Genomic DNA, 20,885 nt, shown 5'->3' with positions numbered 1-20,885 from the left:
AAATAATACAACAATACCCTAAACACAGCACTCAAAGGTAATCCCTGCTAATGTTTTCATCTGGGTTATGTTTTCCCCAAAGTTTTCTTACATGGGAATTTGGGTATTTATGCACGAACGGATGCATTCCTATGCTTCTGTACAAAAGGTAAGATCTCATTTTAGTTTTTTAACCTGCTTATATCACTATAGCGGGTTGAATTATATCCCCCAACAAGGTATGTCCAAGCCTTAACCCGTACCTGTGAATGCGAGCTTATTTAGAAGTACGGTCTGAGCACATGTACTTAATCTTGAGATGAGTTCATATTGAATTTAAGGTGGCCCCTAAGCCCAATGACCGGTGTCCTTATAAGAGAAAGGAAAGGGGGATTTCACACACACAAGGAAGGAGGCCACGTAAAGATGGAGGCAGAGACTGGAGTTTGCTGCTCTAGTATGGCCCTGCCAACACCCTACTTTTGGACTTTGGTCTCCAGAAGTGAGAGAGAGAGGAAAAAAAATTCTGTTGTTTTAAGCCATGAATTCCATGGCTTTTTGTTTTTTGTTTTTTATGGCAACCTTAGGAAACTGATACACTCAGTAAAAACATCCCCCAAACGTCACTGACTGTGAATAAGCATCAAAGTCCTATTTTTTCATAACTGCTGGGATAGTAATATCAATAAAGATACAGGGAAAACGAAATAAAAAATAGGCTAAAATGTATTATGTACCAAGTGCCTTTTATGTGTGAGTTTATCAGTGCTTCCGGCACCTCTATGAGGTAGATACTGTTGCTAATCCTCATTTTATAGATGAAAAACTGTGCAACAGGGAGAATAAGGACTTGGCCCAGGACTGCACAGTTGGGGAGCAGGACAGCTTGGGTTTATACCTGGCACCTCGTGCTCCAGAGCCAGGGAAACTGTCAAAGATTTGATATTAAGTGACAGGAGCAGTCTGCACAAAGATGCATATTTTAGGTGGTTATTCAAAGTAACACTCAGTATGTTACCATATTTATACAAAATATCTGAACCTAGTGACAAAAAGGAGGCTTGTGACCTTGGTGGGAGCACGTTCATTGCAATTATGGGGACAGAAGCTACAGTGCAGTGAGATAAGGAGACAGTGGGAAGTGAAGAGTGTTAAAAGGGAATGCAGAAAATGCTTTCTGGAACTTTGATTTTGAAGGGTGGGAGAGAAAGGGGAAAAGAGAGACAGAGGCCTGTGACTGTATGGGGATGAGAGGTACAAAGAGGGATTAAAAAAAAAAATCTTCAGTTCCTTGAAAGTATAAAAGTTAATGTGCAGGAGCCATGTCATCTCAGATTTAACCATTGACTTTTCCCATATTTTCCTCTTCCCTCCACATTAGAGGTAAAGAGACAACTCTAATGGAATACTATGGGTTTTGAGCTCAATATATATTTAGTTATTAGTGAACGAAAGAGTGAAACAAAGAAATGTTAGTAACCCTCGGAATTTTGCCTCTCAGGGTGACAGCAGATGGCTGGAGTTCTGGTGTGATGTGGCTGGATGATGCATGATCTGAGGACCCCTGCACTGGTGAATGTGGGGTGAGTCCCAGATTTTCCTATAAACATATTAACGTACAGAGCAGTCCAGGAGCAGCAGTTAGGCAAACACCGCAGCGCGCTGCCCTGGTGCCACCTCTCACTGAGCTCATCAGGTGAGTCAAAGGCAAGCCTGTCTTCCCAGCGTGGGGAACCGGATTAGGATCAGCACCCAGGTATGATATGGAGCAGCTCTTAGGAGCTTCTGTAACACCAGAGAATGAAGAGAACCGACTATCTCAAACCCTTCAAGTCAACACTTGTCAGAGAGATATTTGCTCCCTTCCTCTAGATGTATGTAATCTCTGTAGGAGAAACCGTGAGAAATGACTTTTCCTAATTCCTGCCTTAGTCCCGAGGCTCAGACAGCCCCTACTGTTGGATCCCAACATTTAAAAGGCACTGAAGTCCCACCACGTGCCATATACTCTGGGCAGGTTTCCTCATTCACCCCTCAGGACAGCTCTGTGACACAGGTATCGTGAGTCCCACATCACAGATGCCCAAGCTCAGGCTGACAGAGCCTAGGTCACCTGGCCACATAAGTGGCAGGATGGGATGAGGTTCTATCCCTCGCCCTCCCTAGAGGACACAGAGCAGCCTCCCTTTCAGAAGATGGGCTTCCAGGGCTGGAGAAGTGGTCGATCACACTCCCTGCTATTGTGGCCCCATGGGTACTCACTCACCAAACCCTCTGGGTGAGGAAGATGACAGAGGAGATGAAATCCCGCCCCTTGTGTCAAGAGACCTGGGTGTTGGCCATATCCATTGGCTCATCCCTGAAGTGCTGAATTGGACTGGTGCAGAAGCATAGATGGGACAGGTGACCCAGAGGGAAGGAAAGTGATATGTACAGAGCTACTTTAAGCAAATGCATTTTATATTTCATCTCCTTTGATCATAACCAGCTATTCTCTCTCTCTCTCTCTCTCTCTCTCTCTCTCTCTCTCTCTCTCTATCTATCTATATATAATTCAAATCAGGATACTGACTTTAAGGGAGTTTAAATAAATCAGGGCAACAACTTTATTTTCTCAGGATCAACAGCTAACTGTGGGATTATTCTAAAGTTTTTCATTTTTCGTCTTGACTCTTCTTGGGCTCTGAATGATTTAAACTCTAGGGGCTGCCTTATTTGCTCTTGGAGTGTTGTTCACTGTAGTTTTAGAATTGTGAACTACATAATTTTTAAGTTGCAATACTACTGAGATTTAAAACACATTCTAAATGGAGAATATACTAAGAATTGTTTGAAAACAGGGGAGAAAGCATATGCAAACTACTACTCAGCTACTGGGTTAGTATCCCTGGTTTGTGATACATGCTTAATAACAAACAAAGAGATTGGCTCATAATTTAAACAGCAAATTCGTGTAAAATTATAAATGAACAATAAACATGTCAAAGTCTGCCCAAACCACAAGCATTAATAAGATGCAGATATAAATCCTGAGAATTCATATTGAGTGGAAAAGACAAGATGCAAAAGATGAGTAATGTGACTCTTATTTTGGAAAAGACCCTGTGGGTGTGCAGGGTGTCATGTGCCTTCACCACAGGCACACGTCTGGAAGGGAGGCATCATTCAATGATTACAGACCCCTTTGGGTCAGGGGGTAGGGTCACGCTACTGAGAGATACCGGATAATTTCATTTTATAGATGTACTTTCATATATTGTTTGAAATATTGTGTTCAGGGAAAAAGTATTTTGACAAAAATTTGAAAGCAGAACATACTTGCAAACAGATTCAGAAAAGTAATGTACACAGGCATTCATTACTGTGGAAAAGCCTTTATTTTTTCAGTTACGTGGAAAAACAAAGCAGGAAAAAATAGAGTGGCAAGTGTCTCTGTCTGCACAGGTGTGTGTTTCGATGTCTCCTCCAGCTCTATCACCCTAAGTACTCACACTCTCACAGCTGCAGCTTTATCTTCAGTTCAAACCAAAGCTGGACTTCCAATTTCAGGTTTCGATTTCCTAGAAAATGATGGAAACAGGTAGATGGCTGCCAGTAGATTTTAAAATTCCATAAAACTCTAGCTGAAACCATTAGACCAATATCTGAGCCTCCATCACTCCCTCCCTCCCTCTTGCTGAGCCTCTGAGTCTGAGACTCTCAGAGCTAGCATCCTGGATCCAGCTACCTGCAGACCGCCATCTCCATTTTTATTTTTATTTTTATTTTTTAAGGAAAATGAGTACACGTAGCAAAATGGAATAAATGTCATTGAACAGTTTGTTTCCTGAGATACCAATTCTGTTTGGAAAATTCATATGTCTCTTAAAGCAGTTCCATTCGCTGTTGATCACAAATCTACATCGTGTTCATTGACTTCTCTCTTGTCAGTTGATGGGTCCACACTGTAGAGGGGTCCCTTTCAGAGAGCGGGGCGTTCATCCTCCATTACCCCACCCTTGTACAGGCTGCCCAGTCCTTCTCATACCCCCTGTCTGCCCTGTCGGTCATCCTCTGTCCAGGACACTGGACACAGCTGTTCAGATCCCACTTGGATGCCCCATCCTCTCTCCCCCCCCCACCCCCCCGCACCCAGTGCTGCCCTTCGCCCACCCACCACCCACTGCCAAGGCGCTACTGTCACCTGGTGTTTCATCATGTGCAGCCCCCAGCGTATATGTTTTTACAGTCTTATTTTATACCTATCTTTTTTTTTAGACAGAATTAGAATCATTTTGTACATAGATTCAAAAGCTGTGTTTTGAAGGAGGGTATTTGTGGGGGTTTTTTTTCCCCTCCAAGCTGACCCATTTTCGTCAGGAAGTTTGATGATGGCGGTACACTGATGCCACCTCGTGACAGAAACCTGAACTGCAGTTTGAACATCGTGAAGCAGAAAGGTGGGAGGGACGGGCTGTGACCCACACCCAGCTGGCAGAGCTTTCTGGAAGTCTGCGTGGAAAGGGGGGCATTCCCAGGATACAGGGACATTGAGATATCCAGACAGAAAGTGCAGCCTCCTTCTACGGTGAAGAAAAAGTTTTATGTGAGTGGAAATAAAAGATCATTTAAACATTTTACTCTTTGAGATCTCTGGATGAATAGCTAGAAATCTTATTAGCCAAAATGGATCAAGGCCACTTAAAATCTTTGTGATTTTCTTTTGTACTTTTATGGCCATCTTTTCACATAAATACGTTTCTATGATATATTTTAAATATTTTTATAATTTCAATTTTTAATATTGATTGAGCATTGCATCATATGATGCTCCAAACTATTTCACCAGTACCCAAGTAGTGAAAATTTAGTGCCCTTACCGTATTTCCTGTTACAAACAACAGTATACTTAACACCCTTGCTCATATATACATATATACCTTTGAAGTGTTTCTTTATATAATTTCTTGAAAATGTTCTTTATAAACAAGGAAATATGTAATGTTTTATATTTACACAACATTGGAAATAATATTACTAATTTATATTCCTAACATCATTGTAAGAAAGTGCCTGTTTCTCCACACATGAGAAATAATGTGACTCTTTGCTTTTCCTATAGGCAGCAAATCATCTCTCCTCATTGTTTTGATTATCACTTGTTTTTGCTGCTTTTCTAGAATTCCGTCATAATGTCGATGGAAATACACAATTAACAATCTATAATAGGAATAGAAAAGAGTTTTATTTGAGCCAAACTGCAGACTGTAGCCCAGAAGCCAGCTTCTCAGATAGCTCTGAGGAACTGCTCCAGAGAAGCATGGTTTTTAGCAGTTTTATATCTTGTCAGAACAAAGAACATTAAACAAGTCAGGGACACATTTCTCCAACGTTTCAAAAAAACAGACCAGCACATACGCGTACAGCACAGCACGTACAGTATGGCCTTGGCAGCTAGGAAGGGAGTCTTATCATCAAAGGAGTACCAGCATTAGCATCCCAGAAAGAGGGGCATTTCATCTTGACTTTTAACATGGACATTCTTTACTTCTGGTCAGTGTGCCCTTTTCTTTAGTAATTAAAGCAGATGTACAATGTATGCTTGAAAGGCCACAAAGAGGCCGTTTTAGTTAGCACAAAATTCAAGTTAACTCATGTATAAGCTAGAATGACTTCCCCATACCTCAATATGTGAACATTTCTTTTATCACTATGGATGTGACATAATTAATTCTCACAACCTTGTGTTACAGAGTGTTTCTGACATTCCCTACTAACACTGTGGATGGCATCTGAAAGTGTCTGTATACTGCTAAAGGACACATTCCTCATGGCTATTTGCTATTGAGCTGACTGTGTCCTCTTCGAGTCTAGAAAACTGTCTTGGGAGAATTCTAGTATTATGATAACAGAATCTGTTTGGTGTCTGAGTGTGTGTGTGTGTGTGTGTGTGTGTGCGCATGCGTGCGTGTGAGCGCGCGTGCACGCACTGACAGCCACATTTCCTTCTGCTTCCTTCTGTGCCTTCATGGCGTTGCTTGCCATTTGGTCTCCCTTCCTAAATTCAGACCCAGAAGTGAAGCTAGGGAATTACCAGGATGGCCGTCTTTATAACCAAATCCTAATCACCACCCTTAACTGCATCCTGAATGTAAACCTCTGAAAGGGAAATTGTTGGTACAAAGGGTGTGCAACTATATGGCCCTTTGAGAAGTCCTGCCATACTGACACCCAGAAAGATAGTTCCAGTGTAATCTCCCCAAAGTGGAGTCACGTGAGAAAGGCCACAGTGGAGTGAACGAAGTCGTAAGGCTGATACTGCGTCACACAGGCCAGGCCCTGGAGTCTATCGTAGACCCACTCTCAAGTCACCACCACAGTGGGAAGATGTGGACGTGATCACACATAAATTAAACTCTGCACACAAGCACAACCTGCAGTAATATTTGTGGGGGAAAAGCATTGCTTGGAGGAACAGAGGACATAGAGTCAGCGGGTCTGGGATACAGCCCCCATTTATATAAATTAACATTTATGTAAAACACGTGACATGTAAAACACGTGCATCTAGACCTTTGTATGGAAAAGATTGGTTGTTACTGTGGTGAAACAAGACCAGGCCAGTATCATATTTCTAACAGCCTTCTTGCAATATAATTTACAATGTACAAAGTCCACACATTTTAAGAGTACAGTTTGATGATTTTTAGTAACTGTGTAGAGTTATACAACCATTATCATAATCAAGTTTTAGATGTTCCATCACCCCAAAAAGTCCCATTGTGCTTGAATGCAGTTAATGCCCACATTCACCCCTAACCCCAGGAACCCAGGGACTCACCTATTCTGGACATTTCATACAATGATTCCACTTATTTCTTCTGATATTTGGTTTCTTTCACTTGACATACTGTTTTCAGGGTCCATCCATATTGTAGCGTGTATCAGTACTTCATTTCTTTTTTATTGCCAAACAATATACCACATTTTATTTATTCATTAATTTGTAGACATTTGGGTTGTGTCCACTTTTGGCTATTATGAATAATGATGCTACGTACATTCACGTACAAGTTTTTATGTAGACATACGTTGTCATTTCTCTTGGCTGTGTACCTAGCAGTGGAACTGCTGGGTCGTATGGTAACTCTCTGTTTAACTGTTTGAGGAGCTGCCAGACTGTTTTCCTGACCTTGATAATCTTGAAGAATACAGGCATAGTCTCTTATTTTTCTTGTGATTAGCCTGTGGTTGTGGGTTTTGAGAAAGAATACCACAGAGTTGAAGTGCCCTTCTCATCCCATCATGTCTGGGAGGACATGGTACTCACATGACATCACTGAGTCACTGGAGATGTTGACCTTCATCAGTGGGTTAAGGTGCTGTTTGCCCAGTTTCTCCAGTGTACAGTAACTGTTTTCCATTTGCCTCCTCTGTTCTGCAGAAGTGAGTCACTAAGTCTGCCCTACCCTCAGAGGTGGAAGGCAGATTTCAGGTTCCCTTCACAGAAGCAGGGTATCAACATATGTTATTTAGAATTATTCAATAAAAACAATTTGTCTCCTCTCATTCATTATTAATTCAAATATATATATATAATTATCTGTTTATATCAATGTGGCTTCATTTTTTTAAGTCTGTATTTTATTTCATTTAGTATCATTCTATTCTTTTATTTTCCACCCTAGAATCTTTCATTTTTTACCAGAAACCTTTATTACCTGCCTTTATGTGTCATTTGACTAACGGGAACCTCCAGTGAGAGCAGCCCCCTCCCACCCTACTGTTCTCTGGCCCCAGACAATCAGGAATTGCAGCCCCTGGGCTTCAGCCTTTGCCTCCAAGTGTGGGAAAGTCATTCAGGCTGAGTCAGTAAGAGTCTTTCTGGGATGTTCAGAATTTGTGTGATACTTGTCTCTTGTTTGTTTGCTTGCTTTTTAAAAAAATTTATTTGGCCGTACTGTGCAGCATGTGGGATCTTAGTTCCCCAACCAGGGATCGAACCCAGGCCCCCTGCATTGGGAGCACGGAGTCTTAACCACTGGGACTGCCAGGGAAGTCCCTGCTTGCTTGCTTTTAATCATGGATGGACATGGACATGCATCTAGAGCTACCAGTGGGCATACCTCTCCTCTCTTGCAGCAAATTACAAAAATTATGGTGACCAAGTAAGCTAACAGGGTGGTGCTCTTTCTTTTTCCTCAAAAGAGTTGAATGTTGAGTTTTTGGTTTTTTTTTCACTTTCAAGTACTTGTGTTTGACAAATAAAACCCACCATGTTAACTTGGCACAATGAAAAGTACATCCCAGTTCAATGCCCAGTAGAATGGAATTGGTCCTGATTCCATTCTTGACACTTCATTAAACTTTCTCTTTAATCATGTGCATTGATTATCCATATTCTAAGGAGCATTAAGTGTGTGTGTGTGTGTGTGTGTGTGTGTGTGTGTGGCCTAGCAAAAAGCAAAGGTAAAGGAAATTCTAGATACATGGAGAGGAAATCATTCTATTCCATCAGAACAATGCTAAGTGTGTTTAGAACTTAATGAAAATGGTCTTTGTAACCACCAAAACATAAGATAGGCAGCAGACATACAAAATTATGCTCAATTCTACTAGTGAGGCTGATTCTTGTCAGTTCATATTTTAGAAAAAGTCTGTGTGGTAAAATGTACATATAACGAAAGCCTAGGCAGATTTAATCATATAAAAATATTAACACAGTTAAAACTTGTTGATACAGGAAGTGCTACGGTCTGAATGTTCAACATATGGTCAAAATTCATATGTTGAAATCCTAAGCCCTAAAGTGATGAGATGGGGCCTTTGGGGTGATTAGGTCATGAGGCCAGAGCTCTCATGAATGGCCTTAGTGCTGTTATAAAAGAGACTTCATAGAGCTTCTTCCACCACATGGAGATACAGTGAGAAATCTGTGACCTGGAAGAGGGCCCTTTCCTGACCATGTTTATACCTTGATCTTGGACTTCCAGCTTCCAGAACTATGAGAAACACATTTCTGTTGTTTATAAGCCATGCAGTTTATGGTATTTTTGTTATAGCAGCCCGAATGGACTAAGACAGGAAGTAATGCCTCATACAAGAAATAAAATATTTTCTGTTAAAAATGACAAACCAGAGATTAAGTTAGTTATTTACAAGCAAGGAAATCACAAAAAAGAACAAGCAAGGGGATGCCAAAATGAACAGAAACCCATTATTTGGCCACAACTCACTTTTTGTTTAGTGGCTTAAAACAACAGAAATCTAGGGAATTCCCTGGTGGTCCAGTGGATAGGACTCCGTGCTTTTGCTGCCAAGGGCCCGGGTTTGATCCCTGGTCAGGGAACTAAGATACCACAAGCAGCGTGACCAAAAAGCAATAAAAACAACAACAACAACAACAACAACAAAAATCTATCATCGTACAGTTCTGGAGTTCAGAAGTCCAAAATGGGTATTACTGGGGCTAAAATTAAGATATCAGCTGGACTGCATCCCTTCTGGAGGGTCTAGGGGAGGATGAATTTCCTTGCCTATTCCAGCTTCTAGTGCCTGACTGCATTCCTAGGCCTGTGGCCCTTCCTGGCTTATGGCTTGAGGCTCGTGGCCTCTATCTTCAAAGCCAGCACAGTAGCATCTTCCAATCTTTTTCTCACTACTACCCCTGTATCTGTTGTCACATCTCTTTCTCTGACTCTTCTGCCTCCCTCTTTCCCTTGAAAGGACTCTTTTTAAAAAATTGTGGTAAAATATACATAACAGAATTCACTGTTTTAACCAACTTCAAGTATACAGTTCAGTAGCATTACTTACATTCACAATGTTGTGCGACCATCACCACTATCTATTTCCAGAACTTTTTCATCATCTCAAATCGAAACTCTGTACCCAGTAAACAATAACTCTCCATTCCCCTCTTCCCCGGTCCTTGGTAACCTCTATTATACTTTCTGTCTCTATGAATTTACCTATCCTCGGTACCTCACATAAGTTGAATCATACAATATTTGTCTTTTTGTGTCTGGATTATTTCACATAGCAGAATGTTTTCAAGGTTCATCCATGTTGTAGCACGTATCAGAATTTCCTTCTGATTTAAGGCTGAATAATATTCCATTGTAGGTGTATATCACATTTTAAAAAATCCATTCATCTTGTTGATGGACACTTGGGTTGCTTCCACCTTTTGGCTATTGTGAATAGTGCTGCTATGAACATTGGTGTGTAAGTATCTGTTTGAGTCCCTGCTTTCAGTTCTCTTGGGAATATGCCTAGAGGTGGAATTGCTAGATAATATGGTAATTCTGTGTTTATTTTTTTTGAGGAACCAACATACGGCTTTCTGCACAGACTGCACCATTTTACATTCCCACCAACAGTGCACAAGTGTTGTAGTTTCTGCATAGTCTTGCCAACACTTCTTACTTTCCTTTGTTTGTTTGTTTTTGATAATAGCCATACCATTGGGTGTGAAGTGGTTTCTCATTGTGGTTCTGATTTGCATTTCGCTGCTGACTAGTGATGTTGAGCATCTTTTCATGTGCTTATTGGCCATTTGTATATCTTTTCTGGAGAAATTTGTATTCAAGTCCTTTGCCCGTTTTTGCATTGTGTTGTTAGGTTTTTTTGTTCGTGAGTTATAAAAATTCTATATATCCTGGATATTAATCCCTTATCAGATATATGATTTGCAAGTATCTTCTCCCATTCTGTGGATTGTCTTTTCACTCTCCTGATAGTGTGCTTTGATTCACTATCACTTTGATTCACACTAAAAGTTTTTAATTCTGATGAAGTCCAATTTATCTATGTTTTCTTTTGCTGCCTATGCTTTTGGTGTCATATCCAAGAAATCATTGCCAAATCCGGTGTCATGAAGGTTCCCCCCATGTTTTCTTCTAAGAGTTTTATAGTTTTAGCTCTTATGTTCAGGTCTTGGATCCATTTTGAGTTCATTTTAATATGTGGTGTAAAGTAAGGGTGTAACTTCATTTTTATGCATATGGATATCCACTTTCCCCTGCACCGTTTGTTGAAAAGACTTTTCTTTCCCCATTGAATAGGGTTGTCAGTGAAGCTCTTTAATTGAGTTAATGTACTGAATCATTATGTTGTACACCTGAAACTAATATTATGTTATATATCAATTTTTTATCTGCTTAAAATCCATAAAACAAGAAAATATGCCTTAGTTGATGAATAGGATTCAGTTGCAAGATTATTGAACTTTACTAAAGACACATGAAAACTGTAAAACTATCAAAACTGTAAAAATGTCAACTTGCTCATATTTATACAAAATCTAACATTTATTGAGCTCTTACTGTGTGCGTAGCATTATTCAAAGGGATTTCATCTGTTAACTCAAATAAATCTCAAAGCAACGACCCATCAGGAACAAGACAAGGATGCCTGTTTTTGCCACTTCTATTCAATCTAGTATTGGAACTTCACTGCATGGTAGGCATCAAACTAATGGTACACAAGGCAAAAGCTTCACTGACAACGCCATCTATAGTATTCCCTGACCTGATGTTTTCTACTCAATTTATGTGTTTATTTTCTTCAAAGCACTCATCCCCATACAAAATTGCCCTGCTTATTGACTTGCCTGCTTATTGCCAGTTTTCTCAAACTAGAGTGAAACAGGAGTCTTGCCATGAACCACACTTGGGAAAATTCTGACCAAACAGCTGACATTTGTGTAGCATTAATTTAATGCCTACCATGCAGGGTTCTATGATTTCTGGGATGTCATTGTTAATATAATTACTTGGAAATGCATTGGTCCTTCCCTCCCAGCTCTGAGCACAGATTGCTTTCCCACATGGATCATACTTAAACTCCACAGTAGTCCTGGGTAGTCAGGGGGATTGGGTATCGTTATCCTGTTGTATAGAAGACGATGGAGGAAAGGTTAGTGAGTTACCTAAAGTGTCCCAATGATGGGGCCCGATCTCTTCACTCTTGCTCCAGGAACTTGTCTAGCAGATTCATCATCACACTTGGTTCTTCTCTATCAGCTCCTGTTTCTGGGGCTCAGAGTCCACACCCTCCTCTGATGTTCCACTAGAAGGGAGAGTAAGGGACAAGACAGCACATGGAATAGAGAAGAAAGTGAGAGGAAGGGAAAGCACATGAAATACAAGAGACAGGAGTGAGGATGTGCTTGCCTGTCCCCTCTCAGTTCACTGGAAGCTGTGTGGTGATACTTTGCCTCTTCCCCAGCTCCATCACACGGCGCTCACGCCACACAGCTGTGAAACCGTACATTTTACAAAGAGTAGGAAATGTCTTTAAATGGTTTGTTTACTCCGATACCAGTTCTGTTTGGAAAATTCATATGTATTCAAAGCAGTTCCACCTGCTGTTGACCCCAAGTCTACATCATTTTTATTCAGTCATCTCTTCGCTCATAAGTGTAGGTTGACTTGTCTACACGGTAGTGGGGCCCCTCCCCAAGAGCTGGGTGTTCACCCTCCATTAGCCTAACCCGTACAGGCTTCTCAGACTTTCTCACACCCCCTGTCTGTCATCCTCTGTCCACGACACTGGACACAGCTGTTTAGATCCCGCTCCTATGCCCCATCCTCTCTGTCACCTCCCTCCTGCCCTGCGCTGCCCTTCACCCACCCACCGCCCACTGCCATGGTGCTGCTGCCACCTGGTGTTTCATCGTGTGCAGTCCCCAGAGTATATGTTTCTATGGTCTTCTTTTACACCTACAGTTCTTCTCAGATAGAATTAAGAATCATTCAACACAGACGTTCACAGGCTGCCTTTGAAGGGAGGGTATTGCTTTTTTTTTTTTGCTTCTAACTGACCCATTTTTCTAGAGAAGTTTGATGATGGCGGTACGTTGGTGCCACCTGTTGACAGAAGCGTGAACTGCAGCTTGAGCATCGCGGAGCAGGAAGGTGGGAGGGAGGGGCTGTGGCCCACATCCACCCGTCAGAGCTTTCTGAAAGCCTAGGGTGGGGTGGGGTGGGGTGGGGTTCACCATGGTACAGGGATGTTGATGACCTCCAGACAGAAAGTGCAGCCTCCTTCTAAGTGGAAGAGAAAGCTCTACGTGAGTAGAGGTAAAATATTTTAATTTTTATTTTACTGGTCCATAAATTGACTGAAAAATTATTGAAACAATAAAAAATAGTGATATAGCCCCAGTTATAATTAGAAATTTAGACTATGACAAAAGCAGCACTACAAATCAGGGGAGATGTGATGGAGGATTAAGAAGTGGTGTTGAGATAGCTAGATAACCATAAGATTAAAAAGGTAAAAAGGGATCCCTTTCTCTGTCACACAGCAGGATAGATTCCAAATGGTTCTGAATGAAGTATAAGAGAAATATCCATACAAGTGTTGTATTAGAACATATAGGTGAATTCTATAATCTGGAAGCAGAGGAAACTTTCCTAAGCATAAATCAATATGCAGGAGCATTAAGGAAGAAGATTGACATATTTGACAACATAAAAATAACAATGACAACTCTGCATGGCAAAAACACACTAGCCAATAAAGACACTGGGAAAAAACATTTGCGGCTAACGTCTTTGAAAAAGCATTCATATCCCTCCAATATAAACGCTTGTCAATATAGAGGCATGAAAAAACAAAGTCCTATTGAAGTTAACAGAAAAAAAATATATAAATTGTCTTTAGACGTATGAAAAAAGTCTCCAGCTTTCTTTAATTAAGAGAGATGCAGTTAGCACTACACTAAGGTACTGTTTCTTAAGTATTAGATTAGCAAAGATCCAGATTTTTGTCAACACAGTCAGTTGGTGAGGATGTGGAAAAACATGTCCTTTCACACCCTGCTCACAGGGATGCAAAATGGTATGATCACTGTAGTAGGCTTGATGGTTTCCATAAAGATAGTAGGTCCTAGCCCCTGGAACCTGTTAAATATTACCTTATATGGAAAAAGGGTGTTTGTAGATGTGATTAGATTAAGGATCTTAAAATGGGGAGATTATCCTAGGTTTTCCAAATGGGCCCTAAATGCAAACCCAAGTGTCCTTATAAGAGAGGAGCAGAGGGAGAGTTGACACAGACAGAAGAGAAGGCAATGTGGCCAAGGACGCAGATGCTGGAGTGATAGAGCCACAAGCCAAGGAATGCTGGCAGCCAACAAAGGCTGGAAGAGGCAAGGAGGCTCCCCTATAGTCTCCGAAAGGAGTTAAGTTGGCTAACGCCTTGATTTTGGCCCACTGAAACTACTTTTGGACTTGTAGCCTCCAGAACTATGAAAGAATATGTCTGTTGTTTAATGACACCAAGTTTATTGTTATTTATTTACTTACTCATTTATTTTTGGCCATGCCGCATGCACGCACACAGCTTGCAGAATCTTAGTTCCCCTACCAAGGATTGAACCTGGGGCAACAGCAGTGAAAGCGCCGAACCCCAGCCACTGGACCGCCAGGGAACTCCCTGTGGTAATTTATTATAGTGGTCATTGGAAACTAATACAATTATTGTGGGGAATTTTATAATATGTAGCAATTTTTTATATGCCTTTACTTTTTGACTCACGAATCTTATTTCCAGGGATATCCTAAGGATATACTGGCAATGACACAAACGGTTTTAGATATAAATATAATAAAAATATAGATACAGATATTCATTCTGGCACTACGTGAATAGCAAAAGAATGGGAACAACCTAAATATTCATCGGTTGTGTGATGGAGGAATAAAGCATCGAACAATCACACAAAGGCGTACAGTACGTAAGGTGTAAAGAATGATGAAAATTTCCACATAGGGCTGTGGAGAGATCTCCAGAATATAATGTTTAGTGAAAAAGTCAATGTACATGAAGGTTTAAATGGCGTGGTACTATTTACTTATATTAAAAGTAGAAGGAAAGGACTTCTATTTTGGAGACCAGAAGGAGTAGATACACTTCTCCCTATTACTCCTGCAAGGTGCAGCTAAAATCTCTGGATATTATATGTAAAACAAATATAGGACTCTGAAAGGTGGAGAGAAAAAAGGCAGACTGGCTTGGGACTTTGGGACCCAAGGTATGACATGCAGTGAATTCCCTTGGCTTTATTTTTGCCTCATATATCCCAGACGGGGTGCTGGAAGAGCAAGTGACCAAAAATGCCAACAGGAAAAGACAAGAAGAGCTCCAAGAAAAGCCTGCTGTATCTAGACACAGGACCAGAAAAAGGGGGAACCTAGCAAGAAAGAAAGCTTTTAGACAACAACTGCCCTAACATCACAGAGTGAAACAGCTGCGCCCTCACCATGGCAGCAAAGACTGAGTGGGAAATGTGGACTCCATGCCCACTTGATTGTAAACAGGTACCCCTCTCCACTCTTTGGGGTGGTATCAGAGAAGACCCCATGGGAAAGTGGGACTTTCATCCCCACCTGGTGGAGACGAACACCCACCTCACTGCCCTCCACAGTGTCGGGGGAGGCCACATGGAGAGCAGTAAGGAAGTGTCTTTCCCCACCTTCCAGGGTAGTGTCGGTGGAGGCCTGGTGGGGAGTGAAATCCTACTTTAACCAAGCAGTACTAACAAGGCACCACTTCCCGTCCACTCCCATCCCTGCCCCATCCCCCATGTTAGTAAAGGCTAAGTGGGGAACCTGGATTTTTATCTTCTTTGCCATCTGTCTCTGTGCTTAGGAATGCATGCTTGGAGTCATTAACATCCATGGAGAGGATACTGATACCTCACTAGCAAGTTTGTGGTGAGGACTAAATTCAGCCAACAATGTGAAGAACCTACTCATTGGCCCTGTTTTTAAAAAAGCTTCATAAATATTAGCTGTCCGTCCCCCACAAATCTGAGAACTCATGTAGCTCCTTTATCTGCCTCCCCTCAGCTAGGGCCCCTTAACCTGGATGCAGATCATAATCACCTTGGGAATCCTTCCCAAAACTCTCCCTCACCCAAAACTCTCTTGTTGGTGGAAATAGGACTCCTGTATCAAAGGCCATTCAAGTTATTCAGCTGTAATAACATGGGCATCAGAAAATGGATATGCTCATTTGGCACCAACAGTGTATGCCAGTATCTATTGCCCCTTCATTCCTCCAACACCAGCTATTACCATCCTATGTCTTTATTGTGAATCTGATTGATTGCTCATTTCCCCAGACCTGCCCTATAGGAAGGGTCATCTCAGATAGCTGGTCTGAAGAGGGAAGGTGTTTTGTTTTTGGTGAAAGGGGACATAGTATAGTGCCGGGCACACAGTTACGCCAGTAAAGCATGGCGATTGCTGGATCTGTCTCTCCCTCTGCAGCTCCTCATGCCAGTGGCCTTGCTCACATCAGGTGTCTGAAGGACTCAGGTTCTGAGGATCTGTGTCCTGATGGCAGCTATAGCTTCTACTCCAGGTTCAAGGGCAGCAGTCCTCAGGAGACCCCAACGTTTCACATCTTTAGTTGGTTATGCTGCCTGACTCAAGTGAGTTCATAGATCTGATAAAAGCATGTTGTGGAATAGTTCCTATGAGGTTCACAAACTAGCCTAAAAGTAGAGAAGCTACTTTGATCTCATCATGGAAGAAGTTGTTTAGCAGGTGGAATTTCATTCCATCAGCAGCTACATGCTTTGCAGTAGCCCTCGAGGCCCATCTCAGAGAAGCCTTTTTTTTTTTTTTTTCTTTTTGGCTGAAAAACAATGAATTGTCCAGTTGAGGAAGGAACTTACTTGGTCTTAAACAAGCATTTGCAATAAATATACCAAATTGTTTTTACTGTACAAATAATAATCATCACTTCCCATGTATCTCTCAGATGAGTGTGGAAATATGCAGTTGTTAGCTCTTCTAGCAATTTGAGATTGTAATATAGATCGTTCTCTGCTGACCACGTTTTTTTTTTCCTATTATATAATGAAATATTTTAAAGAGGCAGAAAATTTCCAAGTGTTCGTTTATTTATTTATTTTTGGCGGCACCACACGACACGCAGGATCTTAGCTCCCTGACTAGGGATCGAACCCACGCCCCCTGCAGTAGAGGCGCGGAGTCTTAACCACTGGAGTGCCAGGGAAGTCCAAGTGTTAGTTTAAAATCTCAGTTATTAGAACTTAATATTTAAAAAATAATTATTATCCTAGAGTTTATTATAATGATACTCGGCCTCATTCTCTAAAAGAACCAGTTACTCTTAAATATCATTATGATTATTTTTCTAGGATGTAATATTTTTATTTCTGTACTTCAGGTAGAAATGGACATCAGCTTTCCCTAAATATTTGGATATATTTCATTGCAAATGATTATTTCTATTTTGGTTGTCTGTAGTGTGGACCAATTTGATAATATAGAGTGTGGACCTGTTAATACTATGAGAGCATAATTGTGGGAATCTTTCAACCGATTAATTGCATCAGAGAATTATGAATATACAAATATATTTCAAATACTTTTTGAGGTATGGTTAACATACAATATACTGTACTTACTTAAAGTATATGCTTTAATGTTTTGATATATGTATGCACCTGTGAATCCAATACTACAGTCCAGATAATGAACATATCCATCAACTTAAAAAGCTTCCTAGTGCTCCTTTGTAATCTTCCCATCTAACTCTCTCTTGCCTCTCTCTCTACATCACCCTACCCCGTTCTCAGATAACTAGTGATCTTCTGTCATTATAGATTCGCTTTCTTTTCCTATAATTTTATATGAATGGAATCATACAATGTATTTTTTTTGTCTGTCTTCTTTCCTTCAACCTAATTATTTCTGGATTTATCCATTTGTTGCATGTACAAATAGTTCCTTCTTTTTAATGTTGACTAATATTCCATTATATGGATATACCACAATTTGTTTTATCCATTTATCTGTTAATGGGTATTTGGGTGGTTTCCAATTTGGGGCTCTTGTAAATAAAGCTGTTACGAACCTTTGTATACTAGTCTTTGCATAGACATAGACTTTCTTCCTCTAGGATAAATACTTAGGAGTGCAATGGCTGGATCATGTGACAGATGTGAGGTTAACATTATAAGAAACCGCCAAATTGTTTTCTGAAGTGGTTGCACCATTTTTCATTGCCAACAGCAGTGTTTGAGAGTTCCATCCTCCACAACCGTGCCAAGACTTTATATGGTCAGTCTTTTAAATTTTGGCCTTTCTCAGAGAGGTGCGGTGGTATCTCATAGTTTTCATTTACATTTCCCTAATGACTTTGAATATTTGAGAAAAGATGATTAGCATCTTTTCATGGACTTATTTGACATTTGTCTATCTACTTTGGTGGAGCATCTACTCAAATATTTTGTCCATTTATTTGTTAGAGTATCTGTTTTCTTCTTATTTACCTTTGTGAAATTTTTATATTCTGGATACAAGACCTTTATCAGATACATGATTTGCAAATACTTTCTCCCAATGAGTGGCTTGTCTTTTGATTCTCTCAACAGTGTCTTTGGAATAGCAGAAATGTTTAACTTTGAGAAGTCCAATTTATTGGTTTGTTCACTTATGGATTGTAGTTTTGGTTTTGCATCTATGGAATCTTCCCCTGACCCAAGGTCACAAGGATTTTCTCCCGTGTTTTATTCTAGAAGTTTTACATTTTATAGTTAGGTCTGTGATCCATCTTGAGTTGACTTCTGTATATGGTGCAATACATGGATCAAAGTTTATATTTGTGCATGTGGCTATCCATTTGTCCCAGCCCCATCTGTTGAAAAGACTATCTTTTCTCCACTGAATTGCCATTACGACTTTTGTCAAAAATCAGTTGTCTGAGTCCAGAAATGGACTGCTTATTCTATTCCATTGATCTACTTGTCTTCCTTGATGCCAGTAAGTACCACACTGTCTTGATTACTGAAGGTTCATAATGATTCTTGAAGTCAGGTAGTTTTGATCCTCTAGCTTTGTTCTTCTTTTTCAGAGTTGTTTTTCATAGTCTAGGGCCTTTGCATTTCAACATGAATTTTAGAATCAGCCTGTCAATTTCTTTTTTGTTTGTTTGTTTCTGCCACACCCTGTGGCATGCGGGATCTTAGTTCCCCCATCAGGGATCGAACCTGCGCTCTCGGTAGTGGAAGTGTGGAGTCTTAACCGCTGGACTGCCAGGGAAGTCCCGAGCCTGTCAATTTCTTAAAAAAACAATATCTGCTAGGATTTTTATTAGGATTGCACTGAATCTATAGATCAGTTAGAAGAGAATCTACATCTTTACAACACTGAGTCTTCTGACATATGAAGAGGGTATGTTTCTCCATTTATTTAGATCTTCTTTAATTTCTGTCAGCAATGTTTTGTAGTGTTCAATGTATAGACCTTTCACATATATGGAGAGATTATTCCTAAGTATTTCATACTTTTTAGTGCTATCATGAATGATAGTATTTTTCAATTGCAATTTACATGTGTTTACTTTTCACTAAACTGTTCAGTGGCCAAATGTCAAAAAGTAGCCATTGAGGAATTTTTTGGTTGAAAGCTTAGGCTACTTACTCTAGGTTGAAAATGATTCTTTTTTTTTTTTTAAAGATTTATTGATTGATTGATTGATTGATTGATTGCTATGTTGGGTCTTCGTTTCTGTGCTAGGGCTTTCTCCAGTTGTGGCAGGCGGGGGCCACTCTTCATCGCGGTGCGCGGGCCTCTCACTATCGCGGCCTCTCTTGTTGCGGAGCACAGGCTCCAGACGCGCAGGCTCAGTAGTTGTGGCTCATGGGCCTAGTTGCTCCGCGGCATGTGGGATCCTCCCAGACCAGGGCTCGAACCCGTGTCCCCTACATTAGCAGGCAGATTCTCAACCACTGCGCCACCAGGGAAGCCCTGAAAATGATTCTTGATGTATAACATGCATATGCTTATATTTCCATATCAGCTTTTAGAGGTTATTGGCAATGTACTGAAACTAGGGAGGAAAATGTCCCAGAGACAATTCTACAGCTCATCTCCATCACTAGAATAGCTTAGTACCTTTCAACTATATATGCATATGTGTGTTTAGAATGGAATCTGTTGAACTGTTGTATATTCCTTTCTCACCCACCCCCCAGCTATTCACCGCAATGAATTACTGGGATCTTGAGTGGGGAGAGGAGAAGAAGAGAGCGTGTATGTATATGGGTATGTATGCATGTACGTGTATATTGCTAAAGCTGCCAGGGATCTTTCTTGTCAGTAATACTTTAGGTTAATTACTGTGTGTTATGTCAGTCCTGCTCAGTTCCTAGCACATATTAGGAACCAAACCAGGGTGGTGGTTGTTTGCTTTTCCCCAGCTTTCCTTGGCCAGCATCGTTACCATAGTGACTCCATGACTGCTGTGGGATTTGGTGCAGACTGGGCATCCATTTAGGGATCTTGCCTGAATCACTTGTTACTATGGTATTTGTCAAGTGTTGTTTTTCCAATTTTGTTATTCCTTCTAGATTTATTCATTGGCTTTCGACTGTGTGGCAGACCTTTTCCTTCTCCCTATGATTTATTTATTTATGCATTTATTCAAGTATTTATATCAGTATGAGTCATAGATTCCTATTTTGCTCAGAGGGTTTATTATTGTTGTGTATTTTGATGCTCAAATTGTCCCAGAATTGGCCTGTCTTATCCCCTTCAACTTGGATTTTGTGTCCATTTGATGTCTCCTTAGGATTCTTTGAACATGTACTTTGCTCTCTGAGCCTGAGTATCTCCTAATCTGTAGAAAGGAAGTAATGATGCCCACAGAGCATTGCTTTGAGAATTTGAAGATAAAAAATAACAACCTACAGCATGTGGCATCTAGTAGGTCCTCAGCAATGTTAGTTCCCATTCCAAATTTGCAACCTTCATTCTGTTTAGTGTGATGCCTCTGACATTACTATGATAGCATGACCTCCAGAGAGAATACTTGGACATGTAACACAAGCAGGGATAAGTGCACATGTCCATGACGTGTGAGCCTCAGTGTCACTGCTG

General features: G+C 40.7%; 1 long non-coding RNA gene across 1 annotated transcript in view; it reads left to right on the top strand.

Moving 5' to 3' along the window:
- LOC118889039 overlaps window positions 1–20,051 on the top strand; it is a 32,518-nt gene extending 12,467 nt beyond the window's left edge. Inside the window, exons 2-3 of the long non-coding RNA XR_005018405.1 lie at window positions 1,481–1,562; window positions 19,982–20,051. This is a non-coding gene — a long non-coding RNA (uncharacterized LOC118889039). The remainder of the gene's footprint in view (window positions 1–1,480; window positions 1,563–19,981) is intronic.
- The last annotated feature ends 834 nt before the right edge of the window (window positions 20,052–20,885 follow it).

This window comes from Balaenoptera musculus, chromosome X (genome assembly GCF_009873245.2).
Source record: "Balaenoptera musculus isolate JJ_BM4_2016_0621 chromosome X, mBalMus1.pri.v3, whole genome shotgun sequence".
Taxonomy (NCBI): domain Eukaryota; kingdom Metazoa; phylum Chordata; class Mammalia; order Artiodactyla; family Balaenopteridae; genus Balaenoptera; species Balaenoptera musculus.
Note: the sequence above shows the minus strand (reverse complement) of the source record. Positions and strands in the feature narration are given on the sequence as shown.